Here is a 17,359-nt window from a genome sequence, read left to right as displayed (position 1 = left end):
CGCTCGGAGTTAAAACAGACGCAATCCCAGGCCGACTAAACCAAACTTCATTCATTACCACCCGGCCTGGGATTTTTTACGGACAATGCTCAGAAATTTGCGGGGCTAATCACAGCTACATACCCATTGTAGTAGAATCAACCCCACTCCCACATTTCGAGGCCTGATCGTCCCTTCTATCATCATCCTAATCATTAAGAAGCTATGCAACAGCACTAGCCTTTTAAGCTAGCCAAAGAGGGACTTCCCCCTCCTTAATGATATGCCACAGCTTAACCCCGCACCATGATTTTCAATCATAATTATAACCTGATTAACCCTAGCACTCCTCATCCAACCAAAACTACTAGCCTTCACCACAACCAACCCCCCATCAAATAAGACCTCCCTCACTACCAAACCCACACCATGATCCTGACCATGAACCTAAGCTTCTTTGACCAATTTTCCAGCCCCAATCTATTTGGCATCCCCTTAATCCTACTATCCCTACTCTTCCCAGCCCTACTATTCCCGTCCCCAAACAACCGATGAATCAACAACCGCCTTTCTACTATCCAAACATGACTCCTTCACCTAATCACAAAACAACTAATAGTCCCACTCAACAAAAATGGCCACAAATGAGCCATAATATTTACATCCCTAATAATCATACTTCTTACAATCAACCTTCTAGGCCTCCTTCCATATACATTCACCCCAACCACCCAACTATCTATGAACATAGCCCTAGCCTTCCCACTATGGCTCGCCACACTACTAACAGGCCTACGAAACCAACCATCAGCCTCTTTAGCCCACCTATTACCCGAAGGTACCCCTACACCCCTAATCCCCGCACTAATCCTGATCGAAACAACCAGCCTACTAATCCGCCCCCTAGCCCTCGGAGTCCGCCTTACAGCCAACCTTACAGCAGGACACTTACTCATCCAACTCATCTCTACAGCCTCCATTGCATTAATACCCACCCTTCCTGCAGTATCCATCCTAACAATAATCATCCTACTACTCCTAACCATCCTAGAAGTAGCAGTAGCCATAATCCAGGCCTACGTCTTCGTGCTCCTTCTAAGCCTATACTTACAAGAAAACATCTAATGGCACACCAAGCACACTCATACCACATAGTTGACCCAAGCCCTTGACCAATCTTCGGGGCAGCCGCCGCCCTACTCACAACCTCAGGATTAATCATGTGATTCCACTACAACTCATCCATACTACTAACCCTAGGCCTCATCTCAATACTCCTAGTAATACTCCAATGATGACGAGACATTGTACGAGAAAGCACCTTCCAAGGCCATCACACTCCCACAGTCCAAAAAGGCCTACGATACGGCATAATCCTTTTCATCACATCCGAAGCATTCTTCTTCTTAGGGTTCTTCTGAGCGTTCTTCCACTCGAGCCTGGCCCCAACCCCAGAACTAGGAGGCCAATGACCCCCAACAGGAATTAAACCACTCAACCCGATAGAAGTCCCCCTACTAAACACAGCCATCCTACTAGCCTCAGGCGTTACCGTAACGTGAGCCCATCACAGCATCACAGAAGGAAACCGAAAACACGCCATCCACGCCCTAACCCTAACGATCCTCCTGGGATTCTACTTCACAGCCCTACAAGCAATAGAATACCACGAAGCCCCATTCTCAATCGCCGATAGCGTCTACGGATCTACCTTCTTCGTTGCCACTGGATTCCACGGACTCCACGTAATCATCGGATCCTCCTTCCTGACCGTCTGCCTCTTCCGACTGATCAAGTTCCACTTTACATCAGACCACCACTTCGGATTCGAGGCAGCAGCCTGATACTGACACTTCGTAGACGTCATCTGACTATTCCTCTACATAACCATCTACTGATGAGGATCTTGCTCTTCTAGTATATTAATTACAATTGACTTCCAATCTCTAGAATCTGGTATAAACCCAGAGGAGAGCAATGAACGCACTCATGTTCATATTCGCCCTATCATCAATCCTAAGCGCCGCCCTAACCGCATTAAACTTCTGACTCGCCCAAATAAACCCCGACTCAGAGAAACTCTCACCGTACGAATGTGGATTCGACCCACTTGGATCTGCTCGATTACCATTCTCAGTCCGATTCTTCCTCAGTAGCCATCCTGTTCGTCCTATTCGACCTAGAAATCGCCCTCCTACTCCCCCTGCCATGAGCCGTCCAACTCTAATCCCCCCTAATGACCCTCACCTGAACTGTAGTGATCCTCCTTCTCCTAACACTCGGACTGGCCTACGAGTGAATTCAAGGGGGCCTAGAATGAGCAGAATAACAGAAAGTTAGTCTAACCAAAAAGATAGCTGGTTTCGACCCAGCAGATTACAGCCAACCCTGTAACTTTCTTATGTCGCCCCTACATTTAAGCTTCTACTCAGCCTTCATTTTCAGCGGACTAGGGCTAGCCTTCCACCGAACCCACCTAGTATCCGCCCTACTATGCCTTGAAAGCATAATATTATCGATATTCGTAGGCCTATCAATATGATCCATCGAAAACCAAGTCTCCTCATTCACCATGGTACCAATTCTCATGCTAACCTTCTCAGCGTGTGAGGCGGGCACAGGCCTGGCCATCCTAGTAGCCTCCACCCGCACACATGGCTCTGACCATCTACACAACCTAAACCTCCTGCAATGCTAAAAATCATCCTACCCACAATCATACTTCTTCCAACAGCCCTGCTGTCTCCACCAAAATTTCTATGGACTAACACCACCTTATACAGCCTCCTAATCGCTGCCCTAAGCCTACAGTGATTAATCCCAACCTACTACCCCTACAAATTTTTATCCAACTGAACAGGAATTGACCAAATCTCATCCCCCCTCCTAGTACTATCCTGCTGACTACTCCCACTCATAATCATAGCAAGCCAAAACCACCTGCAACAAGAACCCCTACAACGCAAACGAATCTTTATCTCAACCTTAGTCGCAGTCCAGCCATTCATCCTACTAGCCTTTTCCACCACAGAACTAGCACTATTTTACATCTCATTTGAAGCAACCCTCATTCCCACCCTAATCTTAATCACCCGATGGGGGAACCAACCAGAACGCCTAAGCGCTGGCATCTACCTGCTATTCTACACGCCAGTAAGCTCTCTACCCCTGCTAATCACAATCATACACCTATACGTGAAAATTGGCACCCTGCACCTGCCAACCCTACAACTAACCCACCCAACCCTATCCACCTCATGGACAGGAATACTATCAGGTCTAGCACTGCTCATAGCATTCATAGTAAAAGCCCCACTATACGGCCTACACCTCTGACTGCCAAAAGCCCACGTAGAAGCACCCATCGCAGGCTCAATACTCCTCGCCGCCCTACTACTAAAGCTAGGAGGATACGGAATTATACAAGTCACTCTATTTATGGGCCCACTGTCCAACCTCCTGCACTACCCCTTCCTAACCCTGGCCCTATGAGGCGCCCTAATGACTAGCTCAATCTGCCTACGACAGACAGACCTAAAATCACTAATCGCTTATTCATCCGTTAGCCACATAGGCCTAGTTATCGCCGCAGGAATAATCCAAACCCACTGATCATTCTCAGGGGCAATGATCCTAATAATTTCCCATGGACTAACTTCCTCCATACTATTCTGCCTAGCCAACACAAACTATGAACGTACGCACAGCCGAATTCTACTACTCACACGAGGCCTACAACCTCTCCTACCACTCATAGCTACCTGATGATTGCTGGCCAATCTAACAAACATAGCCTTACCCCCAACAACAAACCTCATAGCAGAGCTAACCATTATAATCACCTTATTCAACTGATCTGCCTTCACGATCATCCTAACAGGAATCGCAACCCTACTAACCGCCTCCTACACCTTATTCATACTACTAATGACCCAACGAGGCTCAATCCCCTCCCACATCACATCTATGCAAAACTCAACCACGCGAGAACACCTGCTCATAACACTCCACATTATCCCAATATTCCTCCTAATCCTCAAACCCGAACTGATCTCCGGAATCCCCTCATGCAAGTATAGTTTAAACCAAACATTAGACTGTGATTCTAAGAATAGAAGTTCAAACCTTCTTACCTGCCGAGGGGAGGGTTTAACCAACAAGAGCTGCTAACTCTTACATCTGAGCCTAAAACCTCAGCCCCCTTACTTTTAAAGGATAACAGCAATCCACTGGTCTTAGGAACCACCCATCTTGGTGCAAATCCAAGTAAAAGTAGTGAACCCCACACTACTAATCAACTCCCTCACACTACTCACGCTGACAATCCTCCTAACCCCAATCATCCTGCCATTTCTATTTAAAAACTTTAAAAACACCCCACAAGCCACCACCCGCGCTGTTAAAACCGCATTCCTAATTAGCCTAGCCCCTACAACCGCATTCATCTACTCGGGAGTAGAATCTGTCACCTGCCACTGGGAGTGAAAATTCATTATAAACTTTAAAATCCCCCTGAGCCTAAAAATAGACCAATACTCAATAACATTTCTTCCAATCGCCCTATTTGTAACATGATCAATCCTACAATTCGCCATATGATACATGGCCTCAGAGCCATACGTAACAAAATTTTTCACCTACCTACTGACATTCCTAGTCGCCATACTCCTCCTAACAACCGCAAACAACATATTCCTCCTATTCGTAGGCTGGGAAGGAGTACGAATCATGTCCTTCCTTCTCATCGGCTGATGACAAGGCCGAGCAGATGCCAACACCGCCGCCCTACGAGCCGTAATCTACAACCGAATCGGAGACATCGGACTGATCCTGAGCATAGCATGACTAGCTTCAACATTCAACACCTGAGAGATCCAACAAGCCGTACACCCCCACCAAACCCCAATCCTCCCCCTCATAGGATTAATCCTCGCAGCCGCAGGAAAATCCGCCCAATTTGGACTCCACCCATGACTGCCCGCAGCAATAGAAGGCCCCACCCCAGTATCAGCCCTACTGCACTCCAGTACCATAGTAGTAGCCGGAATCTTCCTGCTCATCCGCATGCACCCCCTGCTAGCCACCAACCAGACAGCCCTAACTGCCTGCCTATGCCTAGGTGCTCTATCAACCCTATTCGCTGCCACATGCGCCCTAACCCAAAATGACATCAAAAAAATCATTGCTTTCTCAACATCCAGCCAACTAGGACTAATAATAGTCACTATCGGACTAAACCTCCCACAACTAGCCTTCTTACACATCTCAACCCATGCCTTCTTTAAAGCCATACTATTCCTATGCTCAGGGTCTATCATCCACAACCTAAACGGAGAACAAGATATCCGAAAGATAGGAGGCCTACAGAAAATACTCCCAGTCACTACTTCCTGCCTAACCATCGGAAACCTGGCGCTGATAGGAACCCCATTCCTAGCCGGATTCTACTCAAAAGACCTCATCATCGAAAGCTTAAACACATCATACCTAAATACTTGAGCCCTACTCCTAACCCTTATAGCCACAGCATTCACCGCAACCTACAGCATCCGCATAACCATCCTAGTCCAAGCTGGACAAACCCGAATCCCCCCAATAGTATCAATAAACGAAAACAACCCACTAATCACCGCCCCCCTAACCCGACTCGCCCTAGGCAGCATTACAGCAGGAATAATCATTACCTCTTTCATCACACCAACCAAAACCCCCCCAATAACCATACCCCTTATCACCAAAACCGCTGCCATCCTCATAACAATCCTAGGAATCATCCTAGGCCCCTCATGTACAGGGCCACACCCCTCTAACGGCGCAAGCTTACATAGAAACATTATTAACAGACCTAGACAGATACAAAAACCCCTACAAGACCACGTATTAACTAACCCTGTTAACCCGACTCAGGAGCGCCTATAGGAGCGATTAAAATCTGTGAAAGGAACTCGGCAAATTAATAAGGCCCGACTGTTTACCAAAAACATAGCCTTCAGCAAATTAAACAAGTATTGAAGGTGATGCCTGCCCGGTGACTTAGGTTTAACGGCCGCGGTATCCTAACCGTGCAAAGGTAGCGCAATCAATTGTCCCATAAATCGAGACTTGTATGAATGGCTAAACGAGGTCTTAACTGTCTCTCACAGATAATCAGTGAAATTGATCTCCCCGTGCAAAAGCGGGGATGTGAACATAAGACGAGAAGACCCTGTGGAACTTAAAAATCAACGACCACCGCGAATCCTCAATCAACCCCACTGGGGCCACTACCATCGCAGAGCCTGGTCGATATTTTTCGGTTGGGGCGACCTTGGAGGAGAACAAATCCTCCAAAAACAAGACCATACCTCTTTACCTAGAGCTACCCCTCAAAGTGCTAACAGTGACCAGACCCAATATAATTGATTAATGGACCAAGCTACCCCAGGGATAACAGCGCAATCCCCCTCAAGAGCCCATATCGACAGGGGGGTTTACGACCTCGATGTTGGATCAGGACATCCTAATGGTGCAGCCGCTATTAAGGGTTCGTTTGTTCAACGATTAACAGTCCTACGTGATCTGAGTTCAGACCGGAGCAATCCAGGTCGGTTTCTATCTATGACACACTCTCCCCAGTACGAAAGGACCGGGAAAGTGGGGCCAATACCACAAGCACGCCCCCCCCCTCTAAGCAGTGAAACCAACTAAACCGTGAAGAGGGCCTTCCCCCACCACTTTCAATCCTAGAAAAGGACCAGCTAGAGTGGCAGAGCCCGGCAAGTGCAGAAGGCTTAAGCCCTTTCCCCAGAGGTTCAAATCCTCTCCCTAGCTTCACCCATGATTCAAATAACAACACTAAGCTGCCTCGTTATATCCCTCCTATACATCATCCCAATCCTGATTGCCGTAGCCTTCCTAACCCTAGTAGAACGGAAAATCCTAAGCTACATACAATCCCACAAAGGCCCTAACGTTGTCGGGCCTTTTGGCCTACTTCAACCATTTGCGGACGGACTGAAACTATTTACCAAAGAGCCCATCCGACCCTCTACCTCTTCCCCACTTCTATTCATTCTGATACCAATACTAGCCCTTGTCCTAGCCCTCACCACTTGAGCACCACTACCACTCCCATTTCCCCTAGCAGATCTAAACCTCGGAGTTCTCTTCCTAATAGCCATGTCAAGCCTAGCCGTCTACTCAGTCCTATGATCAGGCTGAGCCTCGAACTCAAAATACGCACTAATCGGAGCCCTACGGGCAGTAGCACAGACCATTTCATACGAAGTGACACTGGCCATAATCCTGCTATCAATAATCATACTAAGCGGAAGCTACACACTCAGCTCCTTTGCCATCGCACAGGAGCCTCTATACTTCATTTTCTCCTCATGACCCCTAGCAATAATATGATACGTATCCACCCTAGCAGAGACAAACCGAGCTCCTTTTGACCTCACAGAGGGTGAATCTGAGCTAGTCTCAGGGTTTAACGTTGAATACGCCGCAGGACCCTTCGCCTTATTCTTCCTAGCTGAATATGCGAACATTATGCTAATAAATACACTTACAGCCATCATATTCCTAAACCCAAGCGCCCTAGGGCCACCCACAGAACTATTCCCCGTCATCCTAGCCACAAAAGTCCTCCTACTATCTTCTGGTTTCTTATGGGTCCGAGCTTCATACCCACGATTCCGATATGACCAACTAATGCACCTACTATGAAAAAACTTCCTACCCCTCACACTAGCTCTGTGCCTCTGACACATCAGCATACCTATCTGCTATGCAGGCCTACCTCCTTACATAAGGAAATGTGCCTGAACTACAAAGGGTCACTATGATAAAGTGAACATAGAGGTATAACAGCCCTCTCATTTCCTGTTGACCTTAGAAAAGTAGGAATTGAACCCACACAAGAGAAATCAAAATTCTCCATACTTCCCTTATATTATTTTCTAGTAGAGTCAGCTAATCAAGCTATCGGGCCCATACCCCGAAAATGATGGTTTAACCCCCTCCTCTACTAATGAACCCTTACGCGACCCCAATCATAACCTTCAGCCTCATCTTGGGCACCACAATCACAATTTCCAGCAACCACTGAGTTCTGGCCTGGACAGGACTGGAGATCAACGCACTAGCCATCATTCCCCTAATTGCCAAATCCCACCACCCACGAGCAGTAGAAGCCGCAACGAAATACTTCCTAACCCAAGCAGCTGCTTCCGCCCTGGTCCTATTCTCTAGCATAACCAATGCCTGAGTCACCGGCCAATGAGACATCACACAAATAAACCACCCAACCTCCTGTCTACTACTGACAGCAGCAATCGCTATTAAACTGGGCCTAGTGCCATTTCACTTCTGATTCCCAGAAGTACTACAAGGATCGCCACTAATAACAGCCCTGCTACTCTCGACCCTCATAAAATTCCCCCCACTAACCCTGCTCCTACTAACATCCAAATCCCTTGACCCAGCTCTACTCACCGCCATGGCCCTAGCCTCAACAGCACTAGGAGGCTGAATAGGACTGAACCAAACACAAACACGCAAAATCCTAGCCTTCTCGTCCATCTCCCACTTAGGCTGAATCGCCATCATCCTAGTTTACAGCCCCAAATTGGCCTTACTTACCTTCTACCTATACACAATCATAACATCAGCCGTATTCCTAGCCCTTAACAAAATCAAAGCCCTTAACCTATCCATGATCACAACCTCATGAACAAAAACCCCAGTGCTAAACGCCACCCTAATACTAGTACTTTTATCCCTAGCAGGCCTCCCCCCATTAACAGGCTTTATACCAAAGTGACTTATCATCCAAGAACTAACTAAACAGGAAATAACACCAGCAGCCATGGCAATTGCCATGCTATCACTGCTCAGCCTCTTCTTCTACCTACGCCTCGCATACCACTCAACAATTACCCTTCCCCCCAACTCCTCTAACCACATAAAACAATGATACACTAGCAAAGCCCCAAGCACACCTACTGCGGTCCTTGCCTCACTATCAATCCTCTTACTTCCCCTGTCCCCAATAATACATGCCATTGTCTAGAAACTTAGGATAACACCCCAAACCGAAGGCCTTCAAAGCCTTAAATAAGAGTTAAACCCTCTTAGTTTCTGCACATTAAGACTTACAGAATATTAACCTGTATCTTCTGAATGCAAGTCAGACGCTTTAATTAAGCTAAAGCCTCCCTAGACAGATGGGCTTCGATCCCACAAAACTCTAGTTAACAGCTAAATGCCTAAACCAATTGGCTTCTGCCTACAAAGACCCTGACGCACCCTAGTGCGCATCGATGAGCTTGCAACTCAACATGAATTTCACTACAGAGCCGATAAGAAGAGGAATTAAACCTCTGTAAAAAGGACTACAGCCTAACGCTTCAACACTCAGCCATCTTACCCGTCACCTTCATCAACCGATGACTATTTTCCACTAACCATAAGGATATTGGCACCCTGTACCTCATCTTCGGGGCATGAGCAGGAATAGTCGGCACCGCACTCAGCCTATTAATCCGCGCAGAACTAGGACAACCAGGAACTCTCCTAGGCGACGACCAAATTTACAATGTAATCGTTACCGCTCACGCCTTTGTAATAAGCTTCTTTATAGTCATACCCATCATGATCGGAGGATTCGGCAACTGATTAGTCCCCCTCATAATCGGTGCCCCCGACATAGCATTCCCGCGAATAAACAACATAAGCTTTTGACTCCTCCCCCCATCATTCCTCCTCCTACTAGCCTCATCCACTGTAGAAGCTGGCGCCGGCACAGGCTGAACTGTCTACCCTCCCCTAGCAGGTAACCTTGCCCACGCCGGAGCTTCAGTAGACCTGGCTATCTTCTCACTCCACTTAGCCGGTATCTCCTCCATCCTTGGGGCCATCAACTTTATCACCACAGCCATCAACATAAAACCCCCCGCACTCTCACAATACCAAACCCCACTATTTGTCTGATCCGTACTAATTACCGCCATCCTACTCCTTCTATCACTCCCCGTACTCGCCGCCGGTATTACAATATTACTAACTGATTGAAACCTAAACACCACATTCTTCGACCCCGCTGGAGGAGGAGACCCAATCCTGTACCAACACCTATTCTGATTCTTCGGACACCCAGAAGTCTATATTCTGATCCTACCGGGGTTTGGAATCATCTCACACGTAGTCACGTACTACTCAGGCAAAAAGGAGCCCTTCGGCTACATGGGAATAGTCTGAGCCATACTATCCATCGGCTTCCTAGGATTCATCATCTGAGCTCACCACATGTTTACAGTAGGAATAGACGTTGATACCCGAGCCTACTTTACATCAGCCACTATAATCATTGCCATCCCTACCGGAATCAAAGTATTTAGCTGACTAGCCACCCTGCACGGAGGAACAATCAAATGAGACCCCCCCAATACTATGAGCTCTAGGATTTATCTTCCTATTTACCATCGGAGGATTAACAGGAATCGTTCTTGCAAACTCTTCCCTAGACATCGCCCTGCACGACACGTACTACGTAGTTGCCCACTTCCACTACGTCCTATCCATAGGCGCCGTCTTTGCCATTCTAGCAGGATTTACTCACTGATTCCCACTACTCACTGGGTTTACCCTACACCAAACATGAGCAAAAGCCCACTTCGGGGTAATATTTACAGGAGTAAACCTAACGTTCTTCCCCCAGCACTTCCTAGGCCTAGCAGGAATACCCCGACGATACTCGGACTATCCCGACGCCTACACACTATGAAACACCATTTCCTCCATCGGCTCCCTAATCTCAATAGTAGCCGTAATCATACTAATATTCATCATCTGAGAAGCCTTTTCGGCCAAACGAAAAGTCCTACAACCAGAACTAACTACCACAAACGTTGAATGAATCCACGGCTGCCCTCCCCCATACCATACTTTCGAGGAACCGGCCTTCGTCCAAGTACAAGAAAGGAAGGAATCGAACCCTCACATGCTGGTTTCAAGCCAACTGCATTCACCGCTCATGCTTCTTTCTTATGAGACGTTAGTAAACCAATTACATAGCCTTGTCAAGACTAAATCACAGGTAAAAATCCTGTACATCTCATGTGGCCAACCACTCCCAACTAGGATTCCAAGACGCCTCATCACCCATCATAGAAGAACTCGTTGAATTCCACGACCACGCCCTAATCGTTGCCCTAGCTATCTGCAGCCTAGTTCTCTACCTTTTAGCCCACATACTAACAGAAAAACTCTCGTCCAATGCTGTAGACGCCCAAGAAGTAGAGCTGATCTGGACAATCCTACCTGCTATCGTCCTGGTACTCCTCGCCCTCCCATCCCTACAAATCCTCTACATAATGGACAAAATCGATGAACCAGACCTCACCCTAAAAGCCATCGGCCACCAATGATACTGAAGCTACGAATACACAGACTTCAAAGACCTATCATTCGACTCCTACATAGTGCCCACCCCAGACTTACCCAACAGCCACTTCCGACTGCTAGAAGTTGACCACCGCGTAGTTATCCCAATAGAATCCCCCATCCGCGTGATCATTACTGCAGGAGACGTACTCCACTCCTGAGCAGTCCCAACGCTCGGAGTTAAAACAGACGCAATCCCAGGCCGACTAAACCATCAACAGTCCTACGTGATCTGAGTTCAGACCGGAGCAATCCAGGTCGGTTTCTATCTATGACACACTCTCCCCAGTACGAAAGGACCGGGAAAGTGGGGCCAATACCACAAGCACGCCCCCCCCCCTCTAAGCAGTGAAACCAACTAAACCGTGAAGAGGGCCTTCCCCCACCACTTTCAATCCTAGAAAAGGACCAGCTAGAGTGGCAGAGCCCGGCAAGTGCAGAAGGCTTAAGCCCTTTCCCCAGAGGTTCAAATCCTCTCCCTAGCTTCACCCATGATTCAAATAACAACACTAAGCTGCCTCATTATATCCCTCCTATACATCATCCCAATCCTGATTGCCGTAGCCTTCCTAACCCTAGTAGAACGGAAAATCCTAAGCTACATACAATCCCGCAAAGGCCCTAACGTTGTTGGGCCTTTTGGCCTACTTCAACCATTTGCGGACGGACTGAAACTATTTACCAAAGAGCCCATCCGACCCTCTACCTCTTCCCCACTTCTATTCATTCTGATACCAATACTAGCCCTTGTCCTAGCCCTCACCACTTGAGCACCACTACCACTCCCATTTCCCCTAGCAGATCTAAACCTCGGAGTTCTCTTCCTAATAGCCATGTCAAGCCTAGCCGTCTACTCAGTCCTATGATCAGGCTGAGCCTCGAACTCAAAATACGCACTAATCGGAGCCCTACGGGCAGTAGCACAGACCATTTCATACGAAGTGACACTGGCCATAATCCTGCTATCAATAATCATACTAAGCGGAAGCTACACACTCAGCTCCTTTGCCGTCGCACAGGAGCCTCTATACTTCATTTTCTCCTCATGACCCCTAGCAATAATATGATACGTATCCACCCTAGCAGAGACAAACCGAGCTCCTTTTGACCTCACAGAGGGTGAATCTGAGCTAGTCTCAGGGTTTAACATTGAATACGCCGCAGGACCCTTCGCCTTATTCTTCCTAGCTGAATATGCGAACATTATGCTAATAAATACACTTACAGCCATCATATTCCTAAACCGAAGCGCCCTAGGGCCACCCACAGAACTATTCCCCGTCATCCTAGCCACAAAAGTCCTCCTACTATCTTCTGGTTTCTTATGGGTCCGAGCTTCATACCCACGATTCCGATATGACCAACTAATGCACCTACTATGAAAAAACTTCCTACCCCTCACACTAGCTCTGTGCCTCTGACACATCAGCATACCTATCTGCTATGCAGGCCTACCTCCTTACATAAGGAAATGTGCCTGAACTACAAAGGGTCACTATGATAAAGTGAACATAGAGGTATAACAGCCCTCTCATTTCCTGTTGACCTTAGAAAAGTAGGAATTGAACCCACACAAGAGAAATCAAAATTCTCCATACTTCCCTTATATTATTTTCTAGTAGAGTCAGCTAATCAAGCTATCGGGCCCATACCCCGAAAATGATGGTTTAACCCCCTCCTCTACTAATGAACCCTTACGCGACCCCAATCATAACCTTCAGCCTCATCTTGGGCACCACAATCACAATTTCCAGCAACCACTGAGTTCTGGCCTGGACAGGACTGGAGATCAACGCACTAGCCATCATTCCCCTAATTGCCAAATCCCACCACCCACGAGCAGTAGAAGCCGCAACGAAATACTTCCTAACCCAAGCAGCTGCTTCCGCCCTGGTCCTATTCTCTAGCATAACCAATGCCTGAGTCACCGGCCAATGAGACATCACACAAATAAACCACCCAACCTCCTGTCTACTACTGACAGCAGCAATCGCTATTAAACTGGGCCTAGTGCCATTTCACTTCTGATTCCCAGAAGTACTACAAGGATCGCCACTAATAACAGCCCTGCTACTCTCGACCCTCATAAAATTCCCCCCACTAACCCTGCTCCTACTAACATCCAAATCCCTCGACCCAGCTCTACTCACCGCCATGGCCCTAGCCTCAACAGCACTAGGAGGCTGAATAGGACTGAACCAAACACAAACACGCAAAATCCTAGCCTTCTCGTCCATCTCCCACTTAGGCTGAATCGCCATCATCCTAGTTTACAGCCCCAAATTGGCCTTACTTACCTTCTACCTATACACAATCATAACATCAGCCGTATTCCTAGCCCTTAACAAAATCAAAGCCCTTAACCTATCCATGATCACAACCTCATGAACAAAAACCCCAGTGCTAAACGCCACCCTAATACTAGTACTTTTATCCCTAGCAGGCCTCCCCCCATTAACAGGCTTTATACCAAAGTGACTTATCATCCAAGAACTAACTAAACAGGAAATAACACCAGCAGCCATGGCAATTGCCATGCTATCACTGCTCAGCCTCTTCTTCTACCTACGCCTCGCATACCACTCAACAATTACCCTTCCCCCCAACTCCTCTAACCACATAAAACAATGATACACTAGCAAAGCCCCAAGCACACCTACTGCGGTCCTTGCCTCACTATCAATCCTCTTACTTCCCCTGTCCCCAATAATACATGCCATTGTCTAGAAACTTAGGATAACACCCCAAACCGAAGGCCTTCAAAGCCTTAAATAAGAGTTAAACCCTCTTAGTTTCTGCACATTAAGACTTACAGAATATTAACCTGTATCTTCTGAATGCAAGTCAGACGCTTTAATTAAGCTAAAGCCTCCCTAGACAGATGGGCTTCGATCCCACAAAACTCTAGTTAACAGCTAAATGCCTAAACCAATTGGCTTCTGCCTACAAAGACCCTGACGCACCCTAGTGCGCATCGATGAGCTTGCAACTCAACATGAATTTCACTACAGAGCCGATAAGAAGAGGAATTAAACCTCTGTAAAAAGGACTACAGCCTAACGCTTCAACACTCAGCCATCTTACCCGTCACCTTCATCAACCGATGACTATTTTCCACTAACCATAAGGATATTGGCACCCTGTACCTCATCTTCGGGGCATGAGCAGGAATAGTCGGCACCGCACTCAGCCTATTAATCCGCGCAGAACTAGGACAACCAGGAACTCTCCTAGGCGACGACCAAATTTACAATGTAATCGTTACCGCTCACGCCTTTGTAATAAGCTTCTTTATAGTCATACCCATCATGATCGGAGGATTCGGCAACTGATTAGTCCCCCTCATAATCGGTGCCCCCGACATAGCATTCCCGCGAATAAACAACATAAGCTTTTGACTCCTCCCCCCATCATTCCTCCTCCTACTAGCCTCATCCACTGTAGAAGCTGGCGCCGGCACAGGCTGAACTGTCTACCCTCCCCTAGCAGGTAACCTTGCCCACGCCGGAGCTTCAGTAGACCTGGCTATCTTCTCACTCCACTTAGCCGGTATCTCCTCCATCCTTGGGGCCATCAACTTTATCACCACAGCCATCAACATAAAACCCCCCGCACTCTCACAATACCAAACCCCACTATTTGTCTGATCCGTACTAATTACCGCCATCCTACTCCTTCTATCACTCCCCGTACTCGCCGCCGGTATTACAATATTACTAACTGATCGAAACCTAAACACCACATTCTTCGACCCCGCTGGAGGAGGAGACCCAATCCTGTACCAACACCTATTCTGATTCTTCGGACACCCAGAAGTCTATATTCTGATCCTACCGGGGTTCGGAATCATCTCACACGTAGTCACGTACTACTCAGGCAAAAAGGAGCCCTTCGGCTACATGGGAATAGTCTGAGCCATACTATCCATCGGCTTCCTAGGATTCATCGTCTGAGCTCACCACATGTTTACAGTAGGAATAGACGTTGATACCCGAGCCTACTTTACATCAGCCACTATAATCATTGCCATCCCTACCGGAATCAAAGTATTTAGCTGACTAGCCACCCTGCACGGAGGAACAATCAAATGAGACCCCCCCCAATACTATGAGCTCTAGGATTTATCTTCCTATTTACCATCGGAGGATTAACAGGAATCGTTCTTGCAAACTCTTCCCTAGACATCGCCCTGCACGACACGTACTACGTAGTTGCCCACTTCCACTACGTCCTATCCATAGGCGCCGTCTTTGCCATTCTAGCAGGATTTACTCACTGATTCCCACTACTCACTGGGTTTACCCTACACCAAACATGAACAAAAGCCCACTTCGGGGTAATATTTACAGGAGTAAACCTAACGTTCTTCCCCCAGCACTTCCTAGGCCTAGCATCCCCAGTGGTGCCAGTGCACTCTCTGGAGTCACAGCACTGCATCCCCAGTGGTGCCAGTGCACTCTCTGGACTCACTGCAGTGCATCCCCAGTGGTGCCAGTGCACTCTCTGGACTCACTGAAGTGCATCCCCAGTGGTGCCAGTGCACTCTCTGGACTCACTGAAGTGCATTCTCAGTGGTGCCAGTGCACTCTCTGGACTCACTGCAGTGCATCCCCAGTGGTGCCAGTACACTCACTGGACTCACTGCACTGCATCCCCAGTGGTGCCAGTGCACTCTCTGGACTCACTAAACTGCATCACCAGTGGTGCCTCTGCACTCTCTGGACTCACTGCACTGCTTCCCCAGTGGTGCCAGTGCACTCACTGGACTCACTGCAGTGCATCCCCACTGGTGCCAGTGCACTCTCTGGGCTCACTGCAGTGCATCCCCAGTGGTGCCAGTGCACTCTCTGGACTCACTGCACTGCATCCCCAGTGGTGCCTGTGCGCTCTCTGGAGTCACAGCACTGCATCCCCAGTGGTGCCAGTGCAATCTCTGGACTCACTGCAGTGCATCCCCAGTGGTGCCAGTGCACTCTCTGGACTCACTGAAGTGCATTCTCAGTGGTGCCAGTGCACTCTCTGGACTCACTGCACTGCATCCCCAGTGGTGCCAGTGCACTCTCTGGACTCACTGAACTGCATCCCCAGTGGTGCCAGTGTACTCTCTGGACTCACTGCACTGCATCCCCAGTGCTGCCAGTGCACTCTCTGGACTCACTGCACTGCATCCCCACTGGTGCCAGTGTACTCTCTGGACTCACTGCAGTGCATCCCCAGTGGTGCCAGTGCACTCTCTGGACTCACTGCACTGCATCCCCAGTGGTGCCAGTGCACTCTCTGGAGTAACTGCAGTGCATCCCCAGTGGTGCCAGTGCACTCTCTGGACTCACTGCACTGCATCCCCAGTGGTGCCAGTGCAATCTCTGGACTCACTGTAGTGCATCCCCAGTGGTGCCAGTGCACTCTCTGGACTCACTGCAGTGCATCCCCAGTGGTGCCAGTGCACTCTCTGGACTCACTGTACTGCATCACCAGTGGTGCCAGTGCACTCTCTGGACTCACTGCAGTGCATTCCCAGTGGTGCCAGTGCACTCTTTGGACTCACTGCACTGCAGCCCCATTGGTGCCAGTGCACTCTCTGGACTCACTGCACTGCATCACAGGTGGTGCCAGTGCACTCTCTGGACTCACTGCACTGCATCCCCAGTGGTGCCAGTGCACTCTCTGGACTCACTGCACTGCATCCCCAGTGGTGCCAGTGCACTCTCTGCACTCACTTCTCTGCATTCCCAGTGGTGCCAGTGAAGTCTCTGGACTCACTGCACTGCATCCACAGTGGTGCCAGTGCAATCTCTGGACTCACTGCAGTGCATCCCCAGTGGTGCCAGTGCACTCTCTGGACTCACTGCAGTGCATCCCCAGTGGTGCCAGTGCACTCTCTGGACTCACTGCAGTGCATCCCCAGTGGTGCCAGTGCACTCTCTGGACTCACTGCACTGCATCCCCAGTGGTGCAA

At 48.5% G+C, this 17,359-nt stretch overlaps 1 long non-coding RNA gene across 1 annotated transcript in view; it reads right to left on the bottom strand.

Annotated features, from left to right (window-relative positions):
* Positions 1-249: 249 nt before the first annotated feature.
* Positions 250-17,359, bottom strand: part of LOC308186611 — a 126,211-nt gene continuing 109,101 nt past the window's right edge. The window contains exon 3 of the long non-coding RNA XR_013944138.1: positions 250-804. This is a non-coding gene — a long non-coding RNA (uncharacterized lncRNA). The remainder of the gene's footprint in view (positions 805-17,359) is intronic.

This window comes from Anser brachyrhynchus, assembly GCF_964034855.1.
Source record: "Anser brachyrhynchus genome assembly, contig: SCAFFOLD_72, whole genome shotgun sequence".
In the NCBI taxonomy this organism is placed as follows: Eukaryota; Metazoa; Chordata; class Aves; order Anseriformes; family Anatidae; genus Anser; species Anser brachyrhynchus.
This window is presented reverse-complemented; position numbering and strand designations above follow the sequence as displayed.